A 12,972-nucleotide genomic window follows, 5' to 3' on the forward strand; every position below is an offset into this window, starting at 1 on the left:
AAACAAAGACAACAACAATCTTATGGAGTTTTATCTTGTTTGTTTTTATAGAAACTGGCTTAGGGATATAAAACAATAACACGAGAGATATGCTTGATTCGATACCTCATACCTCAGATTAACTTAGCTCTAGTTTTATTTCAGCTGATGTCCACAGTTGCTTATCTGTGACCACATTTTTTGCTTTAACATAACAAAACGTTTATTTATTTATTTTGTGAATTTATTTTGTTCATCCAAAACATTAATTTCTTCGAAGAAAAATAATGTAGAGGTCGTAATATATTTTTTGATTCGCTACCTCGCTGCAGCACCCTAGTGGTGAATAAAGAAAGGACTGTACATCATAACCAAACAAAACAAAAAAATATTGTGATGTTATCCTGAAAGTGGGCTAGTATTAGAATATCGGACTGACGATCCGAGGGTTATAAGTTCGAAAAGTGTGTCTATCAAATACACTTCGTACTTCGACATTCAGGTGCATTGTTTGAGGTACAGTTAATAGGTTACGAGTAGTTGACTTATAAGACGAGTGCTGCTGACTGGTTTCATTTCTTTTGATCCACAGATTAAAATTGGTGATGATGTAGAAGAATCTTTGTCCTTACCATTTAGGCCATAGTGTGTAAGGTTTTGTGTGGGCGAACAAATGTATTCAATCAATTTTTAGGCTTACAGTAAATATAAGCAAGCAACACAGAAATCCAAGTTTTTATGGGTGAATTAACTTTGAAACACTTTGCATATAAATAAAGAAAAACACTTTACAATAAATAAAACTTCGAACATATTACGAAACGAAAATAAAAGTACTGATTTACATTGATAACAAAATTCTGACACCTGATAAGTTGAAATCGGTTGTTGTTTAAAAAAAAAATTGTGTGTAGTTAAGCACAAAGCTACAAAATGGGCTGTCTGTGCTTTGCCTACCAAGAGTATTGAAACACGATGTCAAGCGCTTTAAGCCAACAGACATAACGCTATGCTACTGGACGTATAACAAGGTTATTGTACAGTTAAATTTCAAGAAGAGTTAAGAGCAAGAATCTAAAATGATATATTAATTAAATATTTTGAGTACAGGTGTTAAGATTGTTAAACACTGTGCTGTTTACTTTGATATTTGTTCCCCTATGTTAGCTGTTTGGTTAAGTGATGCAAACGTTTTTTTTGTGTTTTTTTCTCTGAAACTATAATAGTATGAACATTCTAGTTTTTAAAAAATTCTGATCTTGTACACGTTTTGCCACTGGAGAAGAAGAGATAAAAAACAGCTGAAAAGATCAGTATCTCTGACTACTGTGTAACGACCGGTTTGGTCAGGGACCGTCATACCTTGTTCCAATAATGACAGTTACTCTGATATTACGAACAGCGAGCGCAGTTTTACAGTCGGGAAACGGTTTTGCCAATACTTGTTTTTTTATGTATGTAACTGTAATCCCACGCTAGATATATAAAGACTTCTTTAATCAACTGAGAAACCATATACGTCTCTTCTTTCATATTTATTTATTTATTACTGTGCCTATCAAAAAAAAACTATATTCGCCATTCTAGGAGAACGTTATATACGTTAATAATGCACAATTGAACTAAGTATTAAATGCGCGAAACAAAAGTTGCTCTGTTTGTTCAAATACTTATAAAAGAATTCAATTATTCTATAAGATTATAAGGGTTTAAGAGTTGTTTTTGTTTGGTTTTTCATTGAAACAGAAGATAAACACAACACTTTGGTGGTGAAACCAGCACCTTATGTCTGTACAGATAGTAGGCGTATGAACTTTGGTAGAAATATAAAGTAAGTTAGATACACGTTTGGATATTACTTGGCAAGGAATAATATATACATATATTCAACCCATTTCTTTAAAGACTAGAAAATAAACTATAATGAAAGTTTCCCGGATGTAAGTGTTATCTGCCGCATTCAGGGAAAATAAATTATTTTAAGAAATTGATATACAGAATTCAAACTTTTTGTCGTGATGTCTGCGTCTATTTACATTTGTATACGTGGGTAAAGTACAAAAATTATAAAACGTTGCATAACACTGAGAGGTAGCTGCGTTATTCAGCGCTACCACCAAGCCTTAGTGTTTGAGAAAGACTGCACGTCAAAGTAATGCGTGTTTAGAAAGTTGAATAGCACTGAGAAGTTGAATTCATACATTTGTTGTTGTTTTTTACAATATCCATACGAAAGTGTTTTATTTTACATTTTATCCTTGTTTGAACCAGTCCAGCTGGTTAGGACGCTTGACTTGTAATCTGAGGGTCGCGGATTCGAATCCCCTTCTCACCAAACGTGCTCGCCCTTTAAGCCGTGGAAGCGTTATAATGTTCGGTCAATCCCACTATTCGTTTGTAAAAGAGTAGCCCAAGAGTTGGCGGTGGGTGGTGATGACCAACTGTCTTTCTTCTTGTCTTACACTGCTAAATTAGGGAGAGCTAGCGCAGATAGTCCTCGTGTAGCATTGGGTGAAGTTCATAACAAACAAACTTCTCCAGTTTTATCCAACTTTAACAAATCTCTTTCTTCATGCTCTGTTGAATACATATAGATGTGTGTGCGTGTGTTTATAAATACATATTAATATAATTGTTTTTCAATACCTTGAGTCCCTGCTACAGTGGCTAATACAGTTTTTTTAAACTGTAAGAACTAGATGTGTCTTGTATATGGATCTATATATCTGCGTTTGTTTGTTTTCTGTTCGTCATGAGTTTGGTCGAATTAGACGTACTGATGTAATAGAACTCATACAGTCACCAGTCTGAGAGTTATAAAGTAAAACCTCATGTCTTTACAAAATACGAGGTTGTATGAAAAAAAATGCTAAGAATGCAAAGTTTAATTTTTGGATTTTTTTAAAACAAAAAATGGTGATAATTTCATCGATATAATTAATTAGGTAGCACTGGCACAAAAACTTGTTTATTTTAAGTACTTTAAGTCAAGGAGGTTAAAACTTTTATTGGAAATAAATATTGATATAATCATTAAGACATATATTAAGGTTTGAAACCAGATATGTGAACACAGGAGTGTACTAAGTTTGTTCTCAGTTTCACCGTCACAGATAGGGTGGGTACAGTTCTTCGTATCATCTGTGTCTGTGCGTGCCTGGCAGTGCTGTTCCACCCTGCAAAAATTATTTTAGTGGTGTTTTAAGAATGCTGATAAAAGAACGGAAGCGTGAATGAGTGAAAATGGCCCTTGTTTTAGGCCTGGGACTCTGGGAAGATCGTGCAGTGTTACAATATGTCCTTCACTGGCCTTTTGGTTTGTTTCTTTTTGGGTTGAGCAACGTTTTCGAGGCCTCGGGGCATTTCTTCATTATAAACTGATTTCGTTAGGTATTATCGTTCCTGTAACACGAGAAAACGAAAAATAAAAATGTACTTCAAAAACTTGCTGATTCAAGAAACTTTATAGAATGTGTTGTTTTATTATTGTTTTTTAATGTGTATTACATAGAAGAACCTGAACAAGGTATTTTGGTTTGTTTCATGTTATGTAAGCTTCTCTTCCTTGTATACATATTATTTCTGAATCATGGTATTAAAACTGTCCACGCGTATGGATCATTTTATATAAATCATTTTATGGATTTTAAATAACAAAATATTAAATAAAACCAGCACGTATATATCTTACATGTGGTAGTAACGAATTATGGATTTTAAATAACAAAATATTAAATAAAACCAGCACGTAATATCTTACATGTGATAACGAATTTGGATTTTAAATAACAAAATATTAAATAAAACCAGCACGTATATATCTTACATGTGGTAGTATCGAATTATGGATTTTAAATAACAAAATATTAAATAAAACCAGCACGTGTATATCTTACATGTGGTAGTATCGAATTATGGATTTTAAATAACAAAATATTAAATAAAACCAGCACGTATATATCTTACATGTGGTAGTAACGAATTATGGATTTTAATTAACAAAATATTAAATAAAACCAGCACGTATATATCTTACATGTGGTAGTAACGAATTATGGATTGTAAATAACAAAATATTAAATAAAACCAGCACGTATATATATTACATGTGGTAGTAACGAATTATGGATTTTAAATAACAAAATATTAAATAAAACCAGCACGTATATATCTTACATGTGGTAGTATCGAATTATGGATTTTAAATAACAAAATATTAAATAAAACCAGCACGTATATATCTTACATGTGGTAGTAACGAATTAGCTGAAGTAAAAGAAGCATGTGTAGATTTTTAACCTTACGTTATATATAGCTGTTTATGAATTTTAGACCATTTTTACTTTGCATCATGAGCCTTTAAGCATGCCGTGAAAGTTTGTATTTTAACCTATTGTTGTTTTATAATTTTCAGCCGCGGCATAGCGGCTCATGGAACGGCTCTCTCTTTTCCTTAAATACAAACCTTTAGCCTTGCCATATATTGACCGATTTTATATCTAATTACAGTTTTGGACTCGAGGATGTCAAATCCTTTAAACTGATGTATTTGATCACGCCCAAGGTCTCACAGATTAATTTATTCTAATTCTTCCTAAAATAGTTTCAATTTGAGGGTAGGCTGGTAGAGATCCTGATGAGTAATAAAATCGAATTGGTATTGCTAGCGCACAAAAGATATAGTTAATAATAAGAAAAAAAGTTCTTACCGATTAATTTATTCTAATTCTACCTAAAAGGATTCCTTCTTGTTTAAACTTTTGGTAAGTAGCAATTTGTGTTTCAAACTCTTGCTATGCAGCATTTTATTTATAAGACTCTTGCTGTGTATTGGTTTGTCCTTTAAACCAATACATTGTAGCAGTTTATCTTTTAAACTATTGTTATAAAACAGTTTATCTTTTAAACTATTGTTGTAAAACAGTATCTTTTAAACTATTGTTATAAAACAGTTTATTCTTTAAACTATTGTTATAAAACAGTTTATTCTTTAAACTATTGTTATAAAACAGTTTATTCTTTAAACTACTGTTATAAAACAGAGTATCTTTTAAATTATTGTTGTAAAACAGTTTGTCTTTTAACGTATTGTTAAAAAACAGTTTATCTTTTAAACTATTGTTATAAAACAGATTATCTTTTATACTATTACTGTATAACAGTTTATTTTTTAAACTACTGTTATATAACAGTATGTCTTTTACTATCACTATATCACAGTTTATGTTTTAAACTGTTGTTATAAAACAGTTTGCTTGTTGAACTATTGTTGTAAAACAGTTTGCTTGTTGAACTATTGTTGTAAAACAGTTTGCCCTTTTAAACAGTGGAATTCAGCAACAGAAGTTAAAGCACGATGTAACTTGGCTTGTCCATGTCAGTTATTTTTTCTCATATCCTCAGGAATTAGTCGAAGAAAAGGCTTAACAATGTTTATCTTTTTTTGTCGTTGTTTCTTATGATTTCTTAAATTACAATGTACTTGTGAAATTTAGTTTAAAAACAAATACGATTCTGAATAAGTATAAATCTTTACATTATGCTGTATGGATGTTGTTATTGTGATAAGTAAAAAGAAACAAAAACTAGTTTTTATATGTGTGAGTTACAATGCTCCGGGGTAAGAAAACTTGGCGTCTTGACCAATAATATAATTTCATCATTTCTGATGTAGCAAACCTTGGTATTCCAAACAGTAATATAATTTTATCGTTTCAAAAGCAACCACTCTATAACGATGTTCGAATCCTTGCTACTTGTACAATAACTCAGAGTTGTACATTCAAATATTAATTTACCTTGACGTGCAAGACCTTTGAGAACAATGTTTACAGGGCCTCTAGTGTGGAACCTCTGACGGTGTAGATGGCGCCTTATCGGCGTCAGTCGGTCGGGTAGATTAGTGGTTGTCGTTATTTCCGACGTACACGCTAAGAAAGTTGTTTTAGTTAGAAGAACCGTCACACAAAACACGAGCTTGCTTACATGCAATGCTGTTACCTTAAGTTTTCTACCGTAAAGTTAAAGTTTTATATCGTTTCAAATTACTAAGTCGATTGAATACCGGGTAACATTTATTTCAGGGCCCAAGAAAGGTAAACGAGAGATAACTTACTTTGACCTTGTCTGAAACAAAAATTGAAATATCTAATATCGAAAAGAATCAATAATATATATTTACCAAATTGTTTTGAATACCAGTTAGAAGACCTCGTGTAACACAAATTCAGAGAGTTAAGCTTACCTCATTGTTTTGAACGTCAGTTAAAAGATTTTGTATAATACAATCATGGAGTGAAGTTTACCTCATTGTTTTGAATGCCAGTTGGAAGACATCGTATGACATAAGTAAGGGGTTATGAGATGAAACACAGTGGAAAGTTTTGATATCTTATAACTGCTAGCTAGCATGCTCGTGTTAAAGTGAAATCCCTATTGTTATTTATCGGTGGAGAGGGGAGAGATTTGAAAGAAACAGAGATAAGTCATTAACATGTTTCTTTTTTTCTAAGCTGAGTTACGTCAGTGCCAGTCAGACAGAATGGGCCACACTAGGCTTGCAGCGAAAAAACATATAACTAGAAACACGTGTATCAAAAAGGAAAACCTAGCTCACAACCATGGTGTATAGCTGTTAACCAAACTCATGAAAGCTAATTATTGCATATCATATCTACATTGTTATCTAAGGATCTTGTTTTTGAGAAGTAATATTAGAGAAGTCATATTTTCATTGCTACAGATCACGTTCCTGAAACGTATTTTAATAAAAATTATGATACCTTGTGCTGACGGCAAGATATGTTCTTGTAGGATAATAGGATAAAATAAATCATAAAGTGTATTATGGCACATACATGCACACATTTTGAAGGTATTTTAAATATTCCATCAATAATGTATGTTATTCAGCACAATTCCACTCAGCATATATTTTAATATTTGAACAATAGTGTATGTTATTCAGCAGATTTCTCCATTTAGCATATATTTTAATATTCCAACTATGTTTGTATGTTATTCAGCTCAGTTCTCCATTTAACATATACTTTAAATGTCCCAGTTAGGATATATATTGTTCAGTGCATTTCTGTCCAAACAACAAAAAAGTGATCGAACAGACAAGGCTAGGAATATTTTGAAACAGATATTTCTGCTTCTTTTATGATATTACTAAACCTTGGCTAAGAATGTCAGAGAAAATCCAGATTCACTGTTAGATTTAGCCATGGTTAAATCTCTAGAGCTGTTGCTTTTCCATAGTGATTAGAAAAGTATCCTTTCGGTTGTTTACTCATGTTTCATCAGCAATGTACAATATTAAGCACAAAGTTACATAATGGGGCGTGCCGGCTGCAGAATTGAAACCCAGTTCTTACTGCTATAAACCTATAGATTTACCCTGGGAGTTCATTATTTTTAAAAGGGAGCTCTACTTATTATTGTTTACTTCTGGTCCAAGCAAGCTATCAGTATGGATCGGAACTATAAATTAACACTTCGCTGGCGATGTTTCTTATTACAAGAGTCTGTAGACCTTATGTATATGGATAGCCAACATTCTTAATAAGTAAAATACAAATATTCACGCTAAAACATCAACGATGACAGAAAGAGAGTTTTACTTTAAAAGATGATTGACACTTGTTTTTATTTGTTTCTCTATCAAAAAAGTCCCCCCAAACAAGAAGACAAGAAGCCATCGCTAAGATACCAAACCAGAAAACCCACCAAGTTGCTCATCTTTGTTTTTTTCTTATTTCAGTTCGAGATAATAGTACGACTACTTGAAAACTGCAACTACTTTATTATTAACATAATTTTAAACCTAAATACACACTATGTGTACCTGTGTAGTGCATGATGTCATAGCTTAATCGTAGTAATTATTAGTAATTTTAAAGAAATCATAGTTCTAGTGTAAACGATGTTATCATTACCCATTGAAATTAGATTTTTTTACAGAAGTCTAGTGTTCTCTTAAAATACTGAAGGGGTGAAACAAGAATTGCCAACTGACAGCAGTTGAGCATTAGATGACTGTAACATGTAGAATGCTTAGTGCTTTGTACATTATAATAGATGTCTTTAAGGAGACAGCCCCTATACTATGTATAAAATGAAGGAGTAAAAAAAACAACACATGCCATTAAATGTTATTACACGTTTTAGTACTATCCACTAACTTTCAGTCAGGGGTAAATTTACATTTTGTAAATTTAAAAGGATGTAAGGATAGCATTGCCAAAAAATAATGCAAACAATATTAAAGAGATAATACAGCTACACGTGGACCATCCTTACATGACTTCAATATTAACATTCAATGTTTAAATGTAAAATGTATACTTGACTTTAATATTACCACAGTTGAAAGTTATACATTCTTGATTGCTGGTATGCAGTTTGTTTATCATAATATCATGGTTATATCGGGGTAGGTATTAGTATAGTGTAACTTAGAGTCTAGGACTTATGTACAAGGAAAACCAAGTTGAGTCAAAACATGTTAAGTGGTGTCGCAGGTTCCAATCCCCGTCGCACCAAACATCCTTACCATTTCTGCTGCAGGAGCGCTATAATGTGACGGTCAATTTCACTATTCGTTGGTAAAAGAGTAGCCCAAGTGTTGGTGGTGGGTTGTGATGACCAGCTGCCTTCCATCTAGTCTTAGACTGCTAAATTAGGGGCGGCTAGCGCAGATAGCCCTTGTGTAGCTTTGCACGAAAATAAAAAAACAAACAAATAAAAGAGTACCCCAAGAGTTGGCGGTAGGTGGTGATGAGTAGTTGCCTTTCTTCTACACTTTCACTGCTAAATTATGGACGTCTAGCGTAGATAGCCCTCGTGTAGCTTTGCGCGAAATTCGAAACAAACAAAATATATCTTTATTATTATAGACTCTCGCTACGAGGTCAGTTAGTTCGACCGACCTCGTAATCATTTCGTGCTCGTGCATTTTACAGTGTAGCATTAAATTTGAGTATTTAAAGTTGCATATGGATGATCTGTATATAGTTGTGTCATCGCTTTATTCTTGTTCGCATTCTTTTTGGCATTGCCATTCATACAGCATTTTACATTTACAAAATGCTTATTATTGCTTACTTTATTGGCAGTGTGTTTCGTGTTCACTTTGTCATGGAAGGTACATTTCGTGCTTGCTTTATTGAGAGGTAATCCTTGCTCAGTGTCTTCACCAGGAAGTGGCTGACGCCACCCCTGCTCTTCTTATAGTATTAGATGTGCAAGAGACAACCAGTACCTTACACTTTTTTATATTAGCCTGTAAACCTGGGATATATGTAGTAACAACTGGTAACCTACTCATATATACCTCAAAGTTTAATGCACAATTGCTTCAGTATCTCTTGAGGATGCCACGTGACTTTTCCTTCTTGAATGCAAGTCTATTATACATGGTCATTCATGCTTCCAAGATAAACAAAGAACTCTGTCAAGTTTCAAATATCCTGTAACAAGCGGTCAATTATTTGTGAGAGCTGTTTTTGAAGAGTCTAGACAATAACTCTCACTTTGTTTGAAAGTAAATGCTCGGGTTTAAATTCTGCACTATTATGGATATAATGGGCTGAGTCAAGATATCACCTGTGAGAGTATTTTATAACTTGTTGGAGAAGTTTGACTTATTGAACTATATATGTATGTATATTATATATATGTGTATACACATATACATAATAATAATAATTGAATTATTACTGTTATACCTTGTGTTTTAGGTAATAAAGAGATACGTTACCGTAACTAAATCTTTCCTTAACAATATGAAATAATTTTCCAATAATGTGTGCTCACGCTTTAAGATAGACAAGAAGCAGTAAGTAATACTTTGAAAACAATAGAACTGTATGCATTAATAGTAACTTGCGATCGGAACAAGCTATCACTTTAGAGAGAAACCAAACGCTAACCTGGCCTTCAGTATAGCTAATTAAATATACTCCTCTTATGTTTCTACTTATAAAGATTAGAATGCATTGTTTCACCAGTAACGATATTTTAGATTGTAATTCCTAGAATATCTCACGACACTTGACCAGCTCGAATGATTTGAGATAATTTTAAACACACGTATTATGCTTACAGTGCTAATAATCTGTGTAATAAAAGTATATATGCTAAAAACGTTATTACTAGTGGAAGCACCAGTGATTAAATAATATTGTTGTTTAAGACTCATAGAGTAGGTAAATTAACGTAGAGAAATGTGGGTATATATTGTGCAAATAATATATTAAACTAAGGTACTTTATTCATAATAACCAATAAAAAAAACCAATTACCCGAACTATTTCCGAAAGAAAATCTTTCTGAACCTTAAAGGTCTATTTTCTGAAGCTTGGGTTAGAGTTTCTTGTTTTGTGATTTATTTATTTTGTGTTAATTCTTGTTTTGTGATTGATCTCTTCCATCTTTCATAACAACAAAGAGAGAACCACACTAATATTACCTTAAAAATACTTCAAAATATGCATTTGGAAAAACTACGATTGTTTTGATCGACGTTACCAAAAAATAGGACGATTTTATTACTTTATGGAAGAGGGAAACATTATTTCTTATCGATTTCAAATACTTGTTCGAAATCATGTTATATATATTTTTTTTGTAATGTTACGGTTCTAGTAACCATAGCAACATGACTTTGAAAATATATTTGGCATAGAGCCACAAACAGGAGACTTGAGGCACTTATATTTTTGTATGTAAAATATACTGTAGTGTCCATTATTACAAGCATGTAAAACCTACTGATCTGATTACGTATTGCCAGACCTATGTTGTTGTTGTTCTGTTTTTTAAAGAACCGTTGAAGTAAATTTCTTAATGATATATATATATATATATATATATATATATACACTGTTTTATTCTTCACGTAAACAACACCAAAAAAGGCTTAAGTTTACAATCACTACGGGAAATATAATATGACTTACTAGTGATTTGTTTGCTTCTTTGTTTTACAGATACAAAATTGGTTATCTGTGTTTTGCCCACAGCAGGGTTCGAAACCCAGCTTTTAGTGTTCTGAGCCTTTAAGCAGAGAAACAAGGGAGTTGGATAGCAATTACTAGTGCACCTCACTAACAATTAATGTTATGAAAACAGTTTCCGACCCTCACTAATAATGAACAGTATAAAAAACAGTTTGTGGACCTCACTAGCAATGAACAGTATGAAAACAGTTTTCGGACGTCAGTAACATTGAAAGGTATAAAAAAGTTTGTGGACCACTATAACAATGAATGATATAAAATCCGCGTGTTGACCTCATTAACAATGAACGGTATAAAAACTGTGTGGACCTCACTTAACAGTGAATGATATAAAGAAATCAATAATTTGAGTTTTAAACAGTAATTTATTTGTTTGAAAATGTGTAACTTTGACAGTGAAACAATGTGTGTACGTAGCTGGTCAACGTATGTTTCGTTCAACGTCCCCCTCTAGTACAGCGGTAAGTCTACTGATTTACAACGCTAAAATTAGGGGTTCGATATCCCTGGTGGACACAGGAGATAGCCTAATATAGCTTTGTTCTAAGAAACACAAAACAGAGTTTCGTTGAATCACCCTTTGCGAGCTCTTAAGGACACCTTTGCTTGTTTCAGATCAGTCGTAATATGTCAGTTTTTTTCTGATATATTGATAACAGTTTTCAGAAGTACAGCCTCCAGTAGTGTTCTAGCCTTGTTGAATACTTATATAGCAACTGTGATAACTGGGTTATTATGTCTATTCTAGTACAATTAGTGCATTGTTAAAATAATGCCTACATGAGATTGAAGTTTCAATAATTCTATTTTTTTGTAATGTGATTTAAAAAGTGTGAAACCGAATTAAGGTTTTTTTATGATGCAACAAGTTTCAACGTCATTGCGAAACATTGTTGCGTAAGTGATTTTAAGAAGCTTTTAAACCAAACCAGCCTTATCGTGGTATATTTTTTAATAGTGGACATTTTTTTTAAATAAAGAAAAGGTCCTGTATCGTTACCTTTGTTTGTAGGAATATTCAGTTTTGAAGATGAATATTCAAACCACGAATCTTTGTTCTCTGTATTGTGTATTTTCTAACACAGCATGGTTTCAAGACCAACAGGAGCGCGCACCACACCTACCTTTGAAAGTCGCCTTGATAGCCATGTTTTAAGTTCGGTCAGGGTCTGCTCTCAGGATAAATATCCAGTTGTTTCAGCCGTCCAGACATACTAGAAACGAACTTGGATTTACCGACGCCGCGTACAGGAACAGCTAGTGACGAACGGGTTGCGCCTTGTTTGTCTGATAAAGGAGCTAGCTTCCCCTCCCCTCGTGATTAATGAGCTTTAGCCCCCCCCCCCGTTAGGGCAAACACTGATGACGAGAGTTTTTTTTTAAAAAATGGGGAACTTTTATAAATAAAGATGATATAAAAACAGGTTAGTCGTTCTCTGGAAATTCTACACCACCGAAGGCGAGACTGCTACATGCGCGGTTAGATCCCGCTTTTTATTTTTTTTCTGCATTCACCACTGAACTCGCCAGTGTTTTTGTCACCTAGCCGTGAGGCTAAGTGAATTGCCGGCAGTATATAAGCCCTGCGCTGGGAGAGTTGATTTAGCACTGCTTGTAATGTCGTTGTTCCTCAAACGCTAGAACAAAGGTATCGAATAAACAGACTATGGTGTTTTTCCATAAGATGACGACACTGGAAAGGAGTTTGAACTTCTTTATCTAATCAGTGTTACCTAAGATGTGTTAAAAAGCAAGTTACTCGCTCACACACACACACAAATGATTATGCCATTTGTGATTTTAAAGTTGCAAAGGATTGAAGCCGTGGCTATTTCAGCATTCGAGAAATCCGAATTATATTATCGAAAATATATTAAGTATGGGATACACTATTCTATCTATTATCCGTATATCATTGGTTGTCTGTTAAACAGTTTCATATCATAACGTTTGTCCATTTGTTTGTATT

The 12,972-nt window shown here is 33.2% G+C and overlaps 1 protein-coding gene and 1 long non-coding RNA gene across 9 annotated transcripts in view; one reads left to right on the forward strand and one right to left on the reverse strand.

Annotated features, from left to right (window-relative positions):
- The window catches only part of MESR6 (misexpression suppressor of ras 6), a 426,053-nt gene that overhangs the window by 185,761 nt on the left and 227,320 nt on the right, over positions 1–12,972 (forward strand). The gene's annotated exons all lie outside the window — the stretch shown is intronic.
- On the reverse strand, positions 2,944–12,534 carry LOC143250924 (uncharacterized). Of its 2 annotated transcripts, XR_013028436.1 has the most exons (3): positions 12,128–12,534; positions 5,778–5,909; positions 2,944–3,381 (listed from the first exon to the last, which is right to left on the reverse strand). It is a non-coding gene; the product is annotated as an uncharacterized LOC143250924 (long non-coding RNA). The 2 variants fall into 2 exon arrangements; XR_013028437.1 differs by lacking the exon at positions 5,778–5,909.

The sequence above is a fragment of the Tachypleus tridentatus genome, chromosome 5 (assembly GCF_004210375.1).
Source record: "Tachypleus tridentatus isolate NWPU-2018 chromosome 5, ASM421037v1, whole genome shotgun sequence".
Classification (NCBI taxonomy): domain Eukaryota; kingdom Metazoa; phylum Arthropoda; class Merostomata; order Xiphosura; family Limulidae; genus Tachypleus; species Tachypleus tridentatus.